The sequence below is a fragment of the Adiantum capillus-veneris genome, chromosome 21, assembly GCF_014529385.1.
Source record: "Adiantum capillus-veneris isolate H3 chromosome 21, ASM1452938v2, whole genome shotgun sequence".
Taxonomy (NCBI): Eukaryota; Viridiplantae; Streptophyta; class Polypodiopsida; order Polypodiales; family Pteridaceae; genus Adiantum; species Adiantum capillus-veneris.
In genome coordinates, this window is record NC_140951.1 from 58,781,507 (window position 1) to 58,796,418 (window position 14,912).

At 45.1% G+C, this 14,912-nt stretch overlaps 1 protein-coding gene across 2 annotated transcripts in view; it reads right to left on the bottom strand.

Annotated features, from left to right (window-relative positions):
- Nucleotides 1-2,845: 2,845 nt before the first annotated feature.
- The window catches only part of LOC147431009 (uncharacterized), a 51,301-nt gene continuing 39,234 nt past the window's right edge, over nt 2,846-14,912 (bottom strand). For both annotated transcript variants that reach the window (XM_086493524.1, XM_086493523.1), the window contains one exon: nt 2,846-3,112. The gene's annotated coding sequence lies outside the window, so the exon portion shown is untranslated. The remainder of the gene's footprint in view (nt 3,113-14,912) is intronic.

Sequence of the window (14,912 nt, forward strand, 5' to 3'; positions counted from 1 at the left end):
GGGAAAGTAGGTTTCATGTACTATGGAAAAGTTTCAAAGGTAACGCTTCCAAAGACTAACCACAATGTCAGTCAAGCCACTTGAACTCCTTCATTCGTATGTCGATGCAACCTAGAACAAAGCATCAATGCAAGCAATCAATTTTGAGCTTCATAGATAATTTTAGTATATATGTTCTGGTCTAGTTCCTCAAACCCAAAAAACTCAAGCCTTGGAGAAGTTAGGAAAATCAAATCTATCGTGGAAGACCAATTTGGCAAGAGTGTCAAAGTTCTCTAGTCCAACAATGATGGCAATGGGTATCTCTCAAATGCACTTTGAATTTTTTGTGATGCATATTGCATCAACATGCAATTTATATACCCAAGAACAACTCAACAAAATGAAATTGCTAAAAGGAATAATTAACATCTCCTACAAAGTGCCAAATTCATGCTCATAAAGAAGTTATTCTTTGGGGTCGAAGCTGGTTCCATAGTTGAAAAACACGATCACCCAACTCCAAGCTCTTATGGAGTTGTAATAGACATTGTAATGAACAACCATGGAGATGCATTTGAAGATTGCTTCCTGCAACCGACATCGAGAAGATTTAACAGAAAATAAAGCCTCTTCATAGACTTACATATGTTACAGATTTTAAAAAATGTAGCTTGTCAACTTAATTATACCTTGATGTCTCTACCAAAGGACAAGACACATGATCTCTTGGATTTGCTTGAAGACAAGGAAATCGGATGCACTTGGGCTTCAAAGGCTGAAGAACAACCCGGATGGAACCAAAGAAAGATGCAAAGCTAGACTATTTGCCACAATCTTTTATCAAAAACAAGAAGTTGCATAAGGAAAACCATAGATTTTATACTCTTATTTCCATAGTAACAATCAACCATTGGAAGATCTCTAAATAGATGTCAAGAATTTTCTTCGTTGGCTTCATAAAGGAGGAAGTCCACATGCTATAGCGCCAAGGAAAATTATGAAAAGCGAAAAAGCAAGGTAAGCTGAAACTAAGTCTTTATAGGTCAGCAAGCACCAAAGAGGTGATCTTCACAAGCCCGTCTTCATCCCAGTAACGCAACTCAATCAAAGCTCTTGAAGGCTCTCATCTACCCTACCATCCAAAGAAGAAAAACATGCCATATGGCTAAGTCGTGTGTTATCATTAGAAAACGGCAAACCAAGCACTAAAGGACATCAAAGGGACTCTTAATTGTGGTGTTGAGTACATGGGCACTGATTTATCCCTTCAAGGGTTTCTTCAATTCTAATTTTGTAGATAAGGTGGTTAGAAAGCCCACTGCAATCTATGTTTTCTATATTGTGGATGGTATTAAATCTCTTGGTTTCAAAGAAACAAGATTATTTGACTCGAATGCTTCATTCTCTTCTTCTGGAGTTGAGTATAAGGTGCCTACAACCACAACAAAAGAGGCTATGTAGCAACAAATATTACTTGCCAAAGTCACAAGCAAGGCAAGCCTACTCTTGTAACAACTGAAACTCAACGAAACCTCTTCAACATACTAGCAGCTTTTGTATTTAACATAAGATGTATACATTTCACCTGTCAAAAGAAGCTGGCCTAGCAATCGAGGGGCTTTAATCATGCCCACTATGGTTCAACCCCTACGACAATGCGGGTGTCAGTGTGAAAGCACAATTCCTTTAAACTAGCTAATGTGAAGCATCAGATTGCAAAAATGAAAAAAATTTAGATTTTACCATACTAAAAAGTTCTTACTTGTGTGAAAAAATTAAAACTAGTTCATTGATAAAAACTAAAGAGTATCAAAAGCTCTCTCTTGGGATGAAAATGGATATTAAGAAGTGTAGGCCTCCCTTTCTCACACGGTTGATAACACGACTTGAGTTGTACCGAGCTATTCCCAGAATCCGTCTTCTTGGCACACCATTTTCTACGTACAAGGAGTGGCAACCTTCATGTTTCAGCATGCACAGCACATCGCGAAAGGAGTCAACGATGCAATTAACCATGAATCGCTAAGTAAAAGAACTGCCTATTAAGGAGCCTTAGGGCAAATTCTGGCTACTTAATATCTACCTGACTGTAAAAGATTTTGACAGTCCCATCAATATTTGCAAAATTTTCTGCAGCATGTCTCAATTGTGCTGAGAGAGAAAGGAGAGAGAAGAGAAGAATAAGAAAACTTTATATTGTAGGAACAATCTCTCTCTCTCTCTCTCTCTCTCTCTCTCTCTCTCTCTATCTATTGTTCCTACAAACAAAACATAAAAAAGTTTGTTGTAGGAACAATCTCTCTCCCCCCCCCCCCCCCCCCCCCCCCCCCCTCTATTGTTCCTACAAACTTTTTTATGTAGTGAGAGAGAGAGCTCCCTCTATTGTTCCTACAAACTTTTTTATGTAGTGACTCTATTGTTCCTACAAACTTTTTTATGTCATAAGGGACAGAGAGCTCCCTCTATTGTTCCTACAAACTTTTTTATGTAGAGAGAGAGAGAGAGAGAGAGAGAGAGAGAGAGAGAGAGATTGTTCCTACAACAAACTTTTTTATGTTGAGTGTGTGTGTGTGTGTGTGTGTGTGTGTGTGTGTGTGTGTATGTGTGTGTGTGTGTGAGAGAGAGAGAGAGAGAGAGAGAGAGAGAGAGAGATTGTTCCTACAACAAACTTTGTGTGTGTGTGTGTGTGTGAGAGAGAGAGAGAGAGAGAGAGAGAGAGAGAGAGAGATTGTTCCTACAACATAAAAAAGTTCGTTGTAGGAACAATCTCTCACACAACATAAAAACGTTTGTTGTAGGAACAATCTCTCTCTCTCATATGTCACACGAGAGAGAGAGAGAGAGAGAGAGAGAGAGAGAGAGAGAGAGCAAATCGTCGTAATAAAATGCTTGTTGAGCCATTCTGCATGTTTACAGGAAACCAAGCCAAGAAAACAGCTACTTAACAACGCATAAGAGGACAGCATTGCAACTGATTCCTTGTGAGATATAATGAATAACCCTGAATATCATAATACACAATGGTGTGTGCTGATGAGCTGTTAGAATTTCCTTAGACAATAATGGTACAAATTTGGCGAAATCCTTGACACACAATACAGTTATGCCCTGTATAGCCACTCACATTGACCTGCAGAACATACAAAAAAAGTCTCTCTCTCTCTCTCTCTCTCTCTCTCTCTCTCTCTCTCTGGCTTACATAATTCATAGCAACAGCAATGCCCATAACAGCTAACGCAATACAACAAGACATTAAGCCAGAATACAACCACATGGCCAAAACAGTCATGAAAACAAACCACAAGGGACAAAAATAGAACTGTTTTTGTGTATGGAAACCGTTGTTTGTTGAGAGAGAGAGAGAGAGAGAGAGAAAGAGAAGAAGAGTATTTAACGTCGTAGGAAACTATCCCAAGAGAGGGAGAAGAAGAAGAAGAGAGTTTTGATGTCGTACGAAACTATCCCAAGAGAGAGAGAGGAGAAGAGAGAAAAACGGTAGAAGGAAAAGATGAGTGTGTGTGTGTGGACGAGCCAATTTTGTCTGTAGAGTGGAAGGGATTATGGCCAACTCCAACACCTGCATGTTCGGACAAGTCCATTAGCTAGGCTTCTCCAGTTTTGGAACCCTCTTGCATAAATGGTTTGTACACGTGTTTGACGGTGAAGGTGGTTACACTTAGGTGGGCATCGGGCAACACGAGAATGTAGATTTAGGACTGGAGGAACGAGTCAATTCAGCTTCCAGGTCAAATGCGTCCTCAGTTAGTGACAGAAACTCACTTATGTGCCCATTCCACATTCCAAGGCAGCCACTGACCATTAGATCTTGAGGTGACTATAACCCTTTATAAATAAACCTTCCCCTCATCATTTGACATCAGATTTCCAGGCACCTACAGAGGGGAAACTCCCAGCATTTTCTTCAGCTATCGCCCATCCATCCCCAGTGTTCTATGTGGCTGGTCACACCTCATTCCTAACATTTTCACCCTGCCAGCCATTGGCACCCCGCATTCAGCCAGATTTGGCCTCTTGGAGTCACCCCTTGCTGCCCATCATCTGCTTTGCAGCTTGCATTCTATCACGAGATCAGCTGTGTTTTGCATCGCAGATATGCATTTTTGCAGCCAGAATTCACCCCTTAATTCCTCTCCCATTGTCTACCCAATAGTGGCCATCCACAATGCACATCGAGCCAGATCTCATACATCAAATCAACCCCGCAGGAGCTTCATTTTGAGGAGTTATAGCGGCTACATCATCCATAGAGTCAAGCAAAGTCATGCATTGAGGTATTCCATTTGTGTGCATTCTGGTTACACAATCCAAAGCAAATACCACATCAAGCCGTGGCAGTTCAAGACCGGCTTAAGTTGCCCCAGATGGGCCAGTCCAGCATGCTGTTGATGCCTTGGGAGATTTAGTCACAGGTGCCTCTTACAGAAAACACTATTGGGAGTGTGCTCTATCCTCTATCTAGCTGCTCTGAAACCACCGCTCGATCCTAACCTCTCATCAACCAACCTTTATCTCACTAGGTCGTGCCTATCCCTGTCTACCTACCTGTTCTGACTCTATCTCTGTGTCTGATCAACATTGTGGTGGTGGTGTCGACTCTCACCCCTTTGATTTCTATAATGTTATCGTGCAGGATCCAACTGCTTTGCAGAACTCAGCTAGGTCCAATGTGGCTATAAACCGCCCCCTCTTGCGAGGAGTCCATCTTTGATGTTGCCCTCTTAAGGCAATTCCTTACCAAATGCCCCATCTCATTGTTGGGATGCGGCTTTTGTTGCATCTCTTGTGAGAACAACCTGTCCACCTAAACCAGTGATGTGTCAACGCCATGTGATAAAAGCATGTGAAACCCATGTGTGTAAAGATCGGCCAACACTCCATCAATCTCTTTGCACCTAGGACAGGTGGCCTACTAGATGATGTAATCCCTAATGACACACCCCATGGCATAAGCACCAAATTTGCCTATATATCGAACCTTGTATTTGCTCGTTTTAAGCTTAATTAATCAAGAGCATTTTCAATCTACATATTCTCTCTCTCTCTCTCTCTCTCTCTCTCTCTCTCTCTCTCTCTCTCTCTCTCTCTCTCTCTCTCTCTCCCCCCAAGGCCCTGCTGTTGTTCGCGCCACTCCCTATTGCGCTGCTCTGTCTCTGTCGCGCTGCAACTGTTCACACTACCCCTGTGCTGCGGGTTCAGGCCCTGCTGTTGCTCGCGCCACTCCCCTTTTCCCACGCTGTTGGTGCTGCTTCGTGCGTTGCTGGCTGCTCCCTGCACTGTCCGCCTGCTGCGCCATCCCCAACCCTTCCTGCCCACCCTTCCTCCACAACATCAACGCAGCGCCCACTATTATCAACTTGACACTAGAAGAGGAGCAAAGAAAACGTGTACGCTCTCTACATGTGAGAATTTGCGGCCTTAGAGACAAAGATAATGTAGACGAAGAGGTAAAAGAACTCATGCCTTTGATGGGAATTCATTAGCACCTTACCCTCTCAGAGGTCGCCCATATGCAAGAGGTAATGCCAGAGATTAGAGCGGCAAAGGAAAAAGGTAAGATTTCTTTTTACCGAGATAGAAGAGTGGTGATAATGGAGTCACGCTCCACATGACGGTCTGAGACCTACGGGACCACACTCAAAGTTGCTACCTGGAATTGTAATGGATCTATGCGTCTTGATGTGGGTGCTTCGAGGAGAGTTTTAGTGGGAGAGACATCATCTTTCTACTCTGAGACACATCAGGCCCCTGAGCAGTCTATGCCTCACATTAGTGGATACAGATGGGAGACAGCTTGTAGACGGGAGACACAATCAAAGCACAGAGGGCAGGGCCCAAGAGGAGTAGCAATGTTATTCAGGGAGGAGTTGCAGTCATTGATACATATAGCTCGCAAGGATGAGCAAGCTAGGTACATGTGGGTGAGATTGAGAGCGAAGACTGGCAGATATCTTTACATTGCTATTTGCTACTTTCCCCCGAGTACGTCAGGATATGCACCACCCAAAGGACAGTCCCCCTTCTCTATTTTGGATGACGACATATGGGAATTCTCTAGAGATGGTGACATTATCATTCTAGGGGACTTCAATGCTAGGATTGCCCATCATCAAACAGTATTTTATGATACTTCAGAGGAGATGCTGAGAGAGCTGGATGTTGCAGAGACGGGCCTATCTAGACTATCACAGGATGGGGAACATATTGAGTATGGATGGCACTTGATACACATGGGGACTGCACATGGATTGGCCATCTTGAATGGCCTTCAGAGATTTCCCGCTGCGGGAGGGTTCACACGCTTTCCACACAAACATGGAGCCAGCACAGTGGATTATGCCATGGCACAACCAAGCCTCATCTCTAGTATCCAGGATCTCATAGTTGGGCCCAAACCTGTTGGGGTGGCAGTGGATCATGCTATCATGTCGCTGACCATCTCTTTCCAGTTCAGTGTAGCACACAGTCCACAAGTAGCAGCCTCTACTCGCTACACCTTCACGAGGGAGACGGATTCTGTATACATAGACGGGATCTACATACGCCTATGCACTGAGGAGCCAGGGCGACCTCTGGAGGAGCTTACTACTATACTGACACAAACATTACATGCAACAGCAGAGGCATACCCACACACCTAGCCTGAGCATAGATGTCGTTCTGGGAGCATGCCTCAGAACAGCTCGTATGATGAGGAATGCCGCCATACTAGAGCTAGACTTCAGAGGGAAGTGCTTTTGGGGGACACCACTCTCACAGACAGTCACAGATTGACTTCCGATGCCTAGTGCGGCGGAAGAAGAGGGCATTTTTGGCTCTCGACTAGAGCAGGATCTCTACCAGCTATTCTTGAGTCAGGACTCGCCTGAGGCATCGCGGCTCTTCCATGAGCTGCCTCCCCCCCTCCCCCCCCTGCCATTACCTCTACAGAGACTTGGGGTCAGTACACATCATCTTTGTACACAGTTTCTGGACAATCGTCCATGCCCACACACATGTGCCTTTTTCACCGCTGAGATGGTAAAGAAGGCCATTGACAGGATGAGGACTCGGAGAGCATATGACCATGATGGCCTGGTGGCTAAGCATTTACTGCATGCAAGAGATCTACAAGCGGAGCTTCTAGCAGTCATGTTTAACCGTGCCATCTGTGAGGGCTTGCCTAATACTTGGAGCTTATCTACAATTGTACCTATCTTCAAATCAGGAGACCCTATGGAGCCTCGGAATTATCGCACTATTATGATTGGACATACATTGGCACGGTTGTACGCATCCATTCTTGAGCAACAGCTGAGTCGATGGGCAGAGAGAGAGGGAGTGCGTGCAGCTGGGCAGGTAGGGTTCGGGAGAGGTTTTTCTAATCTTGACCATATCTTGACACTCAAGGCCATCATCGAGGAGGGCAAATCCTGTGGGAGAGGGAGACGGATCTATTGTAGCTTTGTGAACTTCCGCAAAGCATTTGACACATTACCCAGAGCTAGATTGATGCGCAGATTACAGGAGATGGGAGTACCCACAGAGCTCATTTGGGGGATCATGGCATTGGACAGATAAGTAGTAGGGCATGTACGCACCTCAGAGGGTCTATCTACACCGATTCACTCCACTATTGGGGTGAAGCAAGGCTGCCCGCTCTCCTATACTCTATTTGGTATGTATGTGGATAAGGTTTCTGACTACATTGAGAGAGATGGGGATAGAGGTGCACCGCTGGCAAGGACATAGGTTCCGCTAATGTTATATGCTGATGATATTGTGTTGATCTCCGACTTTCCGGAGGGGATGCGACGTCACTTGGATGCTTTGCATAGGTTTGCCCATGAAAGTCTGTCAACCTTCATAAAACCAAGGTCATGGTATTTAATACCACCCCACAGTGGATCGGGAGGTCAACGACCGCATTCACATACGGCCAAGAGACGATGGAGTATACAAATGCTTACACTTACCTTGGAGTGGTTTTTAATCGACCAACATTTTCATTGAGGAGAGTAGCAGAGACTAGATTGACCAGAGCCCATTCAGCATTGGGTAGATTGGAGAGGATGTGTCACGTGACACATCCCAACCCTATGTGTCCGTGGACAAGCTATACCACAGCAGGGTTCAGTCAGTCCAGTCAGGCTAGATTAGAAGTGTCTGGCACTTTTTGTGAGTCTATTCGTCTCCTCACTTGTTGCTCGGCTGGGGGTAAGGTAGCACCCGCCGAGGCAACTGCAGTACACGCAGAGAAACTCGGCACACTAAGGGTGGGAGGATGGACCAACCAGTCGATGTCGAGGATGACACCATTCATGAAACCCCGCCTAAATCGAAAGCGATATTTAGGCGGACGTTTCGAGAGACCATACTATCGCCAGGTTCTGTGAGAGCAAAGAAACTTTCTAGAGTCAAAGATGACTTAATGTATGAGAAGGTACAGGTGATCATTAAGGCGAAGCTGAGCCTCTTGAGGGGTGAGATTGAAAAAGAGATGTATGCAAATGCAAAAACTTACAAAAAGACTATGTATGCAAATACGAGGAAAGAATTGGATAAAGAGATGCTTAGTAAGCGTGACGAGATGTACACATCATTGACGGCTGAAATGCAGACAATTGTGAGGGTAAAAGTGAATGTAATGGAATGTATAGGATTGCACTTGCTATATTTGAATCTTGGAAATCAAAAATGGAAGAACGCATGAATGAAAAGGATGCATTGATCGAAGCACTTAAGGGAGACCTTGCAGCTTGCAAAATAACCCTCGCAAAGGAGGCAGAAAATCAACCCTCAATGATCAAGGAGCTCGAAAGCATTAAGGAGCAGGTGAAAACCTACAAGAAGATGAAGAGCAAAAGGCACGAACCACCTCTTCATGGGCGGGGCACCTTTTCAAAACACAAGAGAAGGTTGATAAAGCTGAAAAGTGGATCAAGGACGCAAAGAAAGAAAAGATAAGATGGTTGAAGCCACACCGACATCGACTATCATCAATATGACAATTGAGGAGGAGCAACAGAGAAAGACTAGCGCCCTTCATGTGCAAGTTACAAGCTAGACACAAGAAAAGTAGAAGAAGAAGTGCAACAGCTCCTGAAGCACATGGATATTTCTGAACCCACACACAGAGGTGCTTGGAGAGTTGGCAAGAAGGGAAGTGATGAGAAAGAAAGGCCCAAGGAAAGAGCACTCATTATATGTTTCCCTACACTAGAAGCTAGGAAGGAATTCCTGAAGAAGAGACCAACACTCGAGCAAACTGGGATATTTTTGGGTGATGATCTCACCCTAACACAGGTAGCACACATGCAAGAGTTGATGCCAGAGATCAAGGCGGCAAGGGAGAAAGGGAAAATGGCTTTCTACAGGGAAGGGAGAGTAGTGGTGCTGGAAAAACGCACCGCATGACGGTGCGAGACCTATGGGACCAACCTTAAAATGCCAGCATGGAATTGTAATGGATCAATGAAGCTAGATGTAGGCGCATTTGCGGATAGCTTTAAAGGAAGAGACATTATTTTTTACTCGAAAACGCATCACACTCCTGGCAGCACATTACCTAGAGTAAAGGGATACCATTGGGAGACTACTTGTAGGAAGGAAGAGAGATCAACGCAGAGAGGACGGGGTTCAGGAGGTGTGGCAGTCATATTCACGAAGGAGCAACCCCTCATTCCTATTGTTCAGAGGGATGAGCAGGCCAGATATATGTGGGTCAGAGTGAGAGCGGAGACAGGGAGGCCACTCTACATTGCAATATGCTATTTTGCCCCCAGCACATCTCATTATGCATCGCCCAAAGTTGAGTCACCCTACATGATATTGGATGAGGACATATGGGAGTTCTCTAGGGATGGAGATATCATTCTTTTGGGAGACTTTAATGCCAGGACGAACCATTCTCGGACAGCTTTCTACGATACCTCAGAGGAAATGTTGAGAGAATAGGATGTCAGTGATATGGGATTGGCCAGGTGTTCGCAGGATGAAGAGCACACTGGATATGGGGGATATCTGACAGATTTGGCGACTGCACATGGACTGGCCATCTTGAATGGCCTTTAAAGATTTCCAGCGTCGAGTGGGTTCACTTGTTTTCCTCATAGACATGGGGTAGCACAGTGGATTATGTTTTGGCTCAGCCCAGTTTTATATCCTCTATTCATGACTTTACACTTAGGCCCACGCCTATTGGGGTAGCAGTAGATCATGCTCTCCTCACGTTTACCGTCTCATTCCAGTTCTGCACAGCTCGACTCACACAGACACCTACGCAAACCTGATACACTTTTACTTCAAAGACATATTCTGTCTACATAGATGGTATCTACAGACGCTTATGCACAGAGGATCCGGGAGACCTTTAGGGGAGCTCACTTATATATTGACAAAGACACTACGGGATGCAGCACAGGCATACCCACACACTAAGCTTGGGTAACGACGACGTTCTAGGAGCACACCCCAAAATAGCTGGTATGATGAGGAGTGCAGAGAGACCAGAGCCTGACTTCAGAGGGAGGTACTTCTAAAAGTCACTACTCACAACCAATCACGGATGCTTCTCGGTGCTTGGTACAACGGAAGAAGAGGGTGTTTCTAGCTCGGCTAGAGCAAGATTTATATCAATTGTTTTTGAGCCAAGATTCAAGCGAGGCATGGCGACTCTTCCATGAGCACTCCCCCCCACCGTTCATCACTTCTACGGAGGTATGGGATCAGTATGCATCATCTCTCTACAGAGTCTCGGGGCAACCATCTCTTTCATATCCGCCAGAGCCATGCCCACACACATGTGCTTTCTTTATCGCCGAGATGGTAAAGAAAGCCATTGACAGGATGAAGACTAGGAGAGCATATGATCACGATGACCTGGTAGCACACCATTTTATATATGCCAAAGATTTGCTTGCAGAGCTTCTAGCAGTGATTTTCAACCACGCCATGTGCGAGGGCCTACCTGATACTTGGAGTTTGTCTACGATCGTATTTATCTTCAAGTCAGGGGACCCTATGGAGCCCGAGAACTACCACACTATCATGATTGCACACACATTGGCACGGTTGTACGCATCCATCCTTGCAACAGTTGAGTAGATGGCAAAGAGAGAGGGTGTATAGACAACAGGACAGGCAGGTTTCAGGAGAGGTTTCTCTACTCTTGATCATATTCTGACAGTCAGAGCCATTATTGAGGAGGGGAGATCATGTGGGAGACGGCTCTATTGTTGCTTTGTGGACTTCCATAAAGCCTTCGATACAGTGCCTAGAGCTAGATTGATGCGCAGACTGCAGGAGATGGGGATACCAAAAGAGTTGATCTGGGGGATCATGGCTCTATACAAGTCAATAGTGGGGCATGTATGCACTCCCGAGGGAATTTCTGATTTGGTTCATGCCACAAGACGAGCACCACGTGCCGATAGAAAAGAACAGACTGAACAGACTTTTAGCACTTCAATAACAACTGAACTGAAAGAGAGATACGGCACGCGACACGGAGTGGCGGAATTCCACCCCAGAGAGTATTGGCCCCAAACCTTGGCGCCCCTTTCGGTATTTCTTTATATTGCATCAACACAATACAAGTCGGTACTCCAGACTCTACACCTTCTCCAAGAAGCATTCCAAAGAATGAGCCCTAGCCTCATATTTAAAGGCCCTAGGCTGCAAAAGAAATTTACAGTGAAAAGCCTTCAAACTCAAAAGCATCTGGGCCAAAAGCAATGCCAAAAAGCTGCCAACCTAAATCGCGAAAATCCGTACAGTCTACCACGTCATCATGTCAGCGCAATTTTTGAAAATCTGCCACATCATCGGTTTGCTACGCGGGTCCTGCTTTATTTTAATCATTTGTCACTTAAGATTGTCCACATAAGTTGGTAGGACTTCTTCTTCTCTTACTTGTTCTTCTTAGGGTTTAGGCCCCTCGGCCAACATCTACAAGTTGGATCCTTTCTTCACGGCTTTGAGACGAAGCAGTTTGTGACATCTCCCCTTCTTGCAAGAGAGTAATCGTCCACGATTACAACAAAACTGCAAAACAACTCAAGTTAGCTCAAAAATTTCGGAGGGTCATTCCGAGGGACAATCAATTTGCTCTTTTTGTTAAGGAGTTAGCTTCTCCTTTCGGCTCTTTTGATCAAGGAGTTAGCTTCTCCTTTCGTCCAAATCGGAACTCTTGATATTCCGGCGTAGTAAAATTAGCCATCACACCCAAACTGTACTGATCTTCCACGGGTGTCGTGATGCACTAAAATTACGTACCCAGGCAATCTCATCCAATTAGAAATATTCAATGGTTGCCACATCACAATGCAACACAAATGCTTACATATGCATGTTACGAGACATAGAAATATAAAGCCGCCGATGAACACTCCTCCCGCATAACCTAACAAGATCCGGGCCGGGAGATATTCAATGACTCCCTCATCACTCCTCCCGCATAACCTAAAAAGGTCCAGGCTGGGAGATATAGAGGCCTTTTACAACCAAACGCCCCCCAAACCGCAGCATGCGTCGTTTGGAGGTGCTGAGAGTAACCACTACTCAGACTTCTTAATACTCCTCCCACATAACCATCCAAGTTCGGGCCAGGAGTCACAACAAGAATACTCCCCCCATAAATAACCAAAAGGGTCCGGGCAATGAGTAAAAACAGCACTTTCCAATCATTCAATACTCCCCCCACAAATAACCTCGAGGGCCCGGGCCATGAGTATGAATAAGCATTCTCAAACATCATTTCTCACTACTCCACCCGGGAGTAAAATCACCAATCATTAAAACCAGTATTAAAACCAGAGTCAAACAATTCAAATCGCACCAAGACAGGTTCAAAACAAATACCATCCATTTCAAACAAATTCCAAACACGATCACCAAACAAGTTCTCAAACAGATTTCAAACTTAAAAAGCAATCTCGACTTCAGTCGAGCTCGAAAAGTCGACTGACTTTCCATCCTGAAACCTGCACTAAAAAAATTAGGGTTAGGTTCATTCCATAAGGTCATAGCCAAGCACAGCATGGTCCATCAATTCTTGGACAAACAACGTTTCTTTGGCGGCGATGGTAGTCCCAAGATAGCAATCGCACTGGACCTCCAAGGTCATCTGCTCGTGAAGAGACATCTACTGAGAGATGTCGAGAAATTTCAAGTTATAATCTGCTAGGGTTTCCATGGCAGGCATTTCAGGATACCCACTCTGCCAGAACTTGCACTCCGAAGGAAGATGTCAGAAACTATATAACTTCGGGCCAAAATTTTCTTGAAAGCTTGCCAAGTCCTTGGAAGTGTGCGGCTTGGTAGCTATAGACATCAACATCTGCATGGCACTGCTTCTGAGAAAAACAATGATTCGAAACAAATCTGGATCCGTCTCTTGCAAGTGATCTTTTTGGCTTATGCCCTGTAAGACATGAGCGGTGAAGACGCGAGCGCGTCCGATGCCCGATGAAGTAAGGGTGGGAGTGGCTATTGAGTCCGGGATCGGAGCACGAAGCTAAAATTTGCAATAAGCTCTGGAAGTGCGATCTTGCTCTGTCTGCTCTTTGGCAGGACCGGTATGCTTTCAAAAATACACACGCTTGATGCTCTGATACCACTGTCACAAGACGGGCACCACATGCCAACAGAAAAGAACAGACTGAACAGACTTTTAGCACTTCAATAACAACTGAACTGAAAGAGAGAGACGACATGTGACACGGAGTGGCGGAATTCCACCCCAGAGAGTATTGGCCCCAAACCTTGGCGCCCCTTTCGGTATTTCTTTATATTGCATCAACACAGTACAAGCTGGTACTCCAGACTCTGCACCTTCTCAAGGAAGCATGCCAAAGAATGAGCCCTAGCCTCATATTTAAAGGCCCTAGGCCCCAAAAGCAGTTTACAGTGAAAGCCTTCAAACTCAAAAGCATCTGGTCCAAAAGCAATGCCAAAAAGCTGCCAGCGTAAATCGCGGAAATCCGTACAATCTACCACGTCATCATGTCAGCACAATTTTCGAAAATCTGCAACGTCATTAGTTTGCTACGCGGGTCGTGCTTTATTTTAATCCTTTATGTCACTTGGGGCCCCATCAAACGGGGTCCCCATAAGTTGGTAGGACTTTTTCTTCTCTTACTTGTTCTTCTTGGGGTTTAGGCCCCTCGGCCGACATCTACAAGTTGGCTCCCTTCTTCAGGGCTTTGACACGTCAACAGTTTATGAGTTCACTCTACTATTGGGGTGAAACAGTGTTGCCCGCTATCTCCCATACTATTTGGCATGTATCTACAGGAGGTTGCTGACTACGTTGAGAGTGATGGTGATTGAGGAACACAGTTGGCAGGGACATGGATCCCACTATTGTTATCTGCTGAGGATATTGTGTTGATTCCGACTCTCCGAAGGGGACGCAACGTCATTTAGATGCTTTGTACACATTTGCCCACGATAGTGGATTGTCTGTTAACCTCGGGAAAACCCAAGTTATGGTGTTTAACACCACACCACAGTGGGTCAGGAGGTCAACACCTACTTTTACATATGGCCAGGAGATAGTGGAGTATACAGATGCATACACCAATCTTGGGGTAGTCTTCAATGGACTAAGGTTTTCATTGAGGAGAGCAACAGACAACAGATTGACGAGAGCTTATGCAGCCTTGGGAGGATTGGAGAAAATGTGTTCGCAGGTTCAATTTCAAGAACCTCGAACAAAGTTGTTGGCTTTTTGGAGGCTTTTTGACACTCTAGTGGCTTCAGCTATGCTCTATGGGGTTCAGATTTGGGGGCCCTCAGTGGACCACCAAGGCAGATCTAGTAGCACTGATGGATGGAGATGTATGGAGAGGCCTCTAGTCTCTATGATCTCTCGGATGATCGGGATAAGGCCTCAGTGCCACATGACATTATTCAAGCTGAGCTAGTTGCCC